Genomic DNA, 6,275 nt, shown 5'->3' with positions numbered 1-6,275 from the left:
CTTCTTCTTCTTCTTCTTCTTCTTCTTTTCTTCTTCTTCCTCCTCCTCCTCCTCCTCCTTCTCCTCCTCCTTTTTTTCTTGTTCCTCTTCCTCCTCCTGCTCCTCCTCCTCCTCTTGCTTCTCCTCCTCCTTCTCCTCTTCCTCCTCCTGCTTCTCTTCCTTCATTTCATAACCCCCTGAGTCCAGTTCATGTTGCTAATATGCACATGGCCCTCTGGCCCCCAACTAGAGCATGGGCAATGCACCACTTGCCACACCACCAAAGAAAACTTACTCTTACTGGAACACTCTTGGGATGTCATGTCACTAGCTCTTCCTATAGGGTGAGGCCATTGGAGTCCCTCTCATCCATGGTGGAGCTGTTACTGGTTGATCCTATCAGATCTTGCTCAGATAACCACAGGTGCTGTGACCTTATGGTTTGAAAGACATTGACGTTCCACAGCACTCCTCTATCTCTTGCATTCTTTTGGACATTCTTCTGTGATTTTCCCTGGCCTTTGTGAGGAGATGAGATGGATGACTCCTTTAGGTGTGAGCATTAACAGTCACTTATTCTTAGGACTTTGAACATTTATGGTTATTTGCATTAACCACTGTTCACTGCACAAAAGAAGCTTCTCTGATCGAAGGCACTTTGACTACATAACCGTTTAGCAAAATAGCAACAGGAGGTTCCATTTATAAGTCCTATGACTTCTCTATTCATGGGCTTTGACCAGGATTAGAGATATCAGTTATGAAGTCCTTCCTGTGGAACAGACAGGCCTCAAATCCTATCAAAAGTGGTTGGTCACCCTTGTGACAGTCACGCCATTATTAAACCAGTGAGCACACCTCACTTGTAAGGTCAGAATTGCATCATGCAGAATCTAGTGCTGGATATAAGTACTGGTATCTTTTCCCCCCACGTGGCCTGCACAACACCACCGTGAAAGTTAAGCAGCAGCAAGAAAGTTTCCCAGTTATTTGAGATTGTTTTCTTGATGTTCTGCAGCCAAAGCATGTGGTGTTTCCAGCAGGAGGGTCTCACCATCTAGTTCTGTTGCACTATCAGGAGCAATGGCAGTGACTTAAGTTTTGGAGACCCCCAGGGCCTACCTGATATTTCATAGGGAGATATCTCATATTGCACCTAGTGCTGAGGTGTAGTTAGATTTTCCTGCCTGGCCCAGTCAGGACAAATCTCTCTTACCCGCCAGTCCCACAGTCGCTCAGACCCAACCAAGAAAGCACACAGAAACTTATATTGCTTATAAACTGTGTGGCCGTGGCAGGCTGTTTGTTATCTACTTTTTCTATCTTAAATTAACGCATTTCTGTTAATCTATACTTTGCCACATGGCTCGTGGCTTACCAGTGTCTTTACATGTTGCTTTTCATGGCGGCGGCTGGCGGTGTCTCTCCAGCCTTCTATTTCCCAGAATTCTCTTCTCTCTTGTCCCGCCTATACTTCCTGCCTGGCCACTGGCCAATCAGAACTTTATTTACACAGAGCGATATCCACAGCACTTCCCCTTTTCTTTTTTTTTAAGGAAGGTTTTAACTTTTACATAGTAAAATTACATATAACAAAACAATTATCAAGCAAGAATTACAGTTACAATATTAAAGAAGATATCCTATATTATATTGGTGAGTCTAAGGTTTTATATCTAACTTATCTTGTATCATAACTGAGGAAATTATAACTATCTAGTCTTCAACCACATCAAAGACCTCAGAAGGATATAATATTACCTGAGAACCGGGAGAAGGATGCAAGCAACTTTCGGGAGTCTTGCAGGGTAGACAGAGACAGCTGGCAGTCTGAACAGTCACCTAATGTTCCTTTGTAAAGTTAGGGCATCTGTCTTCAGCCCACAGGGCTAGAGTCTCTCAGTCACTTCTCTCAGTGTCCTGTAGAATGTCTGGCAGTTTCCTCTGTGAAACAGGAAACTGAAGGACCATTTTGTCAAGCAAAGTTCAGTGGTCACCTTCAGCATGTCCAGGTAATCGAGCAGTCCAGGCAACAGTTTCTTGCCCAAATGGCTATTTTTGTGAAGATAAACTCCATATGAAGTATCTTCAATGCCCATCCTCCTCTCTGAAGTAAATCGGTGCTGCCAGGAGCAGACATGTCTCACTGTCCAGAAAGTCTAAATTTTAAAAATATTTTAAATGCCATATTCTGTAGACCTTTGAAGTGTTTGAAGATTACCTGTCTATCTGAAATATCTCTGTGTATACCTAGAAGACTTAACTAACATGGCTATGAGTATGATAATCATAGATGACCAGTTATTAATCTATTTTTAATTATCCATTACAATTTTAAATGAGCTATACAAACATAATACCTTAAACATGAGTAGAAATATGCACAGTATAACAAAATTAACTAAGTTTGTATCAATAGACTAAAATCTAAACCAATGTAAAACATTTTAGACAAGTTGTTGCTCTTTAGAAGTAAGTTCCCTAATCTACCCTTTCATCCTATTATATCTATATCATATTCCCCTTTCTTCTTTAGAAAGAGATCTCATTTATAATCAACCTGCTTTAAAGAAAAATATTGGTTTTTCTCTGTCCCACACCAGAGAGCTCTTCTGATTTGGGACACAAGAATCTCTTAACCTTTTCTTTTAGCAATATGTCTGGATTTAGAAAAGAAGTGAGCCAATTCCATCTCCAAAGCCAGCTTGATAATTTTGGAAAATTGGGCGTAGTTTCTCTTACTACTTCCTGCTGGAGGGGGGCGCTGTATCTTATGGGGACATAAAGAAAATTTTAGGATTATGGAGTAGTCCGTGAGGGTAAACCTCTGAGCCAGTTGCCTTGAAACCATTCTGGATGTTGGATCGTCTGGGCCATGGTGTCATCAGAGACCTTTCAGGTGGTCTTGGCTGATCAAACCTGATGTATCTTAATCTGGAACAAATCCACAGCCTCTGGCTTTCTGTGGAAACAAAAGCAGAGACTCTTTTCCAAAGCAACATATCCTTATATCCAAATTTTGAAGTCAAGTTACCTTTAAAATTTACATATTTATTTAACTCAACAGCTTTTACAATCAAATCTTTTTCTGTAGTTAAAAATTCCAAAGACAAGACAAACCAGAGTCTCTGTGTAATATCCATCTTTGTAAGACTGAAACGCCACTGTGGCTCCTGGCTCCGCCCACCTCAGCTTCCCAACATGGTGATGGTACAGTTTACAGCCAGCTCTGGGTCTGGAGCCATGTGTACCATCAACTATCAGAAGCAGTTCTATCAAAGCAGTACATAGCACAGAAACTTTTTTTTTTTTTTTAACTCGCAAAGGCTAAATCCACCATGCAGCAGAGCAAAGTGTTGCTTGTAGATTCCTCATTCCTGCCACACTGCAGGTCAGACGCACACGCCAGGAACCCGCCACAGTAGCTCAAACCGGCAGGCTGCCGCTAACTTGAGGGAGACAACTAGGAAGCTGTTTTTAGCTCCGTCTTAGAATCTTTTTTCTCAGGTTTTAGGTGGAAATTCTTGCCAACACGTTGGGTGCCACTGAGGTTTTCATTTAATAACCTTTCTCTTCTGCAAGAAGCGTGGTCTACTTGTGCAGGATACCGCTGTTCAAACTCTTCTAAGATTAGGCTCTTAATGGTCTTCATAGTAGTGGGCTTTCCTAAAGAGTGTTTGTACATCTGAGTTGTAGCTATCTCACCCTCTACTGCCTTCTCTCCTCCATCTCCTGCTAAAACCTTTAGCCCCAGCACTCCCCATTTTTCTTTCATATCACGTTGTTCTACTATCCCTTCCAATTACAGTTTTGAACTGAGTTATAGGACAGTAGGCTTCCACATGGATTTCCCATGTACCTTTCATTTTGATTAACTTTCTCCCACGCCTTAGTTTTCCCATCCTCATGCCTCTTTGATTAAACTGTCTCACCTCCATTATGCTCCTGTTCTAATTTCATTTTAACCTATATTCTAGTAATCATATTATTTTAATTTGAGTTTTTATTGGTTTGACATCTCGGGGATTTGCTTATCCTGGAATGGGTGAGCCCTCCCAGCACCAGCTAGTGTGAACAGATTACAAATAACTTTGGGCACCTCTCTTCAGTGCACACAAGCTGGATTAGCAGTTTCTGTCCCTTACGTAGTGTTTCCATCCCGTAGGTCAGCGCTGTGTTTCTGCTTGAATCTCTCCAGGGCCAGGAATCACAACACCAGGGGGAGCGTCTGTGTTCAAGTGCACACTCACATCCCTCCTACTAACCAATCCCACATTTGCTTCCCTGTCTCACCTGCCTCAGTGGATGTCACAAACAATTGATCTGTCCCCAGGTCCTGCTCTCAAATCCTCTCCTGTTTGATCCTGTGGGACCCTGAACAGGGTGCTTCAAGACTACTGAACAAATTCTCTCCCTGAAGAAGAAATGGAGAAGCCATTTCTCTGTCACAGGCCTTCTCACACCTGAGAACATGCCAAGGGTAACAGGAGAGCCAGAGGCTCCCCTAACAGAAGCTTGCATGATTACTGCTAGCTTTATCACTGGGGACTGCTGTGTGCTCCCCGCGCTTTCCCCTAGGGGGCAGCAGAAGGTCCTTGTGTATAACTTGTGGGTAGTAGGGAGCTAATGAGCCAGATTCTCTATCCATAAGGACGTTTTCTGGAAGATTATTCAAAAAGAAGGCAGAGGCTGTCAGCAAAACATTCCAGTCCCCGGGGAAGAACAACAGGAAGCCAGTCTGAATCCCAAGTGTAGCCCTGTTGAGCTTATCAGCTGAAAGACTCCTGGATAAAGTGTTCACTGGGTCCCCTCAGGGCTCTCAGGTGACCTGCTGTCCCAGGGCTATGAGTCACCCTAGTGTTGATGAAAGTTCTGCTCTCAGACATCTTTCATCAATTCCTTTTTATCTTTGCTCTAACTGAGGGAGGGTAAGCTTCCATTTTGCAGTCTCTCCTCATGCAGCTTGCAGCATCTATTGATTTTTTTTTCATGTTGATACAGGCACAGAAAGAGAGTGGCCTTCACAGGTAAAGTCCTCAACGTGAGAGGGGAGTCTAATAGATGCCTGAAACCACTCCCTCCTCTTTTAAAGGGTTAGATCCTGCAGGACATAGGACACAAATGTTCAAATACTCTGGTTTAATTCTCTTCCTTATTTTTGTACCACTCTTAAAACAAACCCCTCTTCCTGATGATCAGAATACATGGTAGCACAAAGTTGCATCCAATACTTGCCTCCTTGCAGGCTTTTAGCAGAGTGAAGGCACAGACTGGATAGCAATGAAACACAAATCAGAGCATCTTGGAGCAACTGGCATTCAGGAATCCACGACTCACAAAATAGTTTCTCATTTGTTATATAATTCAGTCTACATAAGATCAATGATTCATGGCTTAGGAATTTGAGTCTGTGAAGCACAGCCAGTAAATATCCCTGCCTCCAGGATCCTTGACAGGCCTAGAACTGTCTATGACCCCTAGAACTATCAGGGGATTCCATGTGACAGAAAGAAAGGCTTTCCTACCGCTGAGACATGCTAAGGAGTTCTAAAAATGATCCTGAACCTGGGTTTCCTGATGTTACTGAAGTGAGAGGAGTTTTCATGGTGTTCAGGGGGAAAGCTGTATGATCATGAATGAATGAATGTCTAAGCTTCTTCAAGAGACAGAGACTATTGCATCTATCTCAAATGGCTACTGAGAATTGTAGATGCTACAAGGTTTAATGTCTGGTCCATAGTCAGGGCTCCATAAAAGATATTTATTACTTTTGAGTAGCTGTGAAGTTTTGGAATTAGGAGCAATTACTTCGTACTGGGGAAGTCAGCAGAGACAAATCCTCAGAAGACATGGACTGGACATTGGAAAGGAATTCTCAGTTCTTGGGAAAGTATCTCTCCCTTGCTTAGAAGTGCTCAGTCGAGTAACATCTAATAAGTCCTTTACATTATGTTTGGGATACAAGACTGTATCCCAAAGCTGTGAGTTCAAAATCGATATGTAAGTTATAGCAAGAGCCACAGAAGAGAAGAGACACTGTGTTAAATGATACAGAAAGCACAGTAGATATGAAATTGAGTTCAGTTTTTTTTAAAAAAAAAAATAAACTTCCTTCTTTGGTAACAAATAGAATGAATGAGAGTTTGAATCCTGACTCTACCTTGGACTAGTTTTGTACCTTGAATAAATTTATAGTAAGTCCTATGGTCTTGGTTCCCTCTCTTTGAATTGCTAAGTTCATCTTTAGTGTTATGGGGATAACTGGCTAACAAAGGAGAGTTGAAACATAAAGTTAG

Source organism: Onychomys torridus, chromosome 10, assembly GCF_903995425.1.
Source record: "Onychomys torridus chromosome 10, mOncTor1.1, whole genome shotgun sequence".
NCBI classification, from domain to species: Eukaryota; Metazoa; Chordata; class Mammalia; order Rodentia; family Cricetidae; genus Onychomys; species Onychomys torridus.
This window is presented reverse-complemented; position numbering follows the sequence as displayed.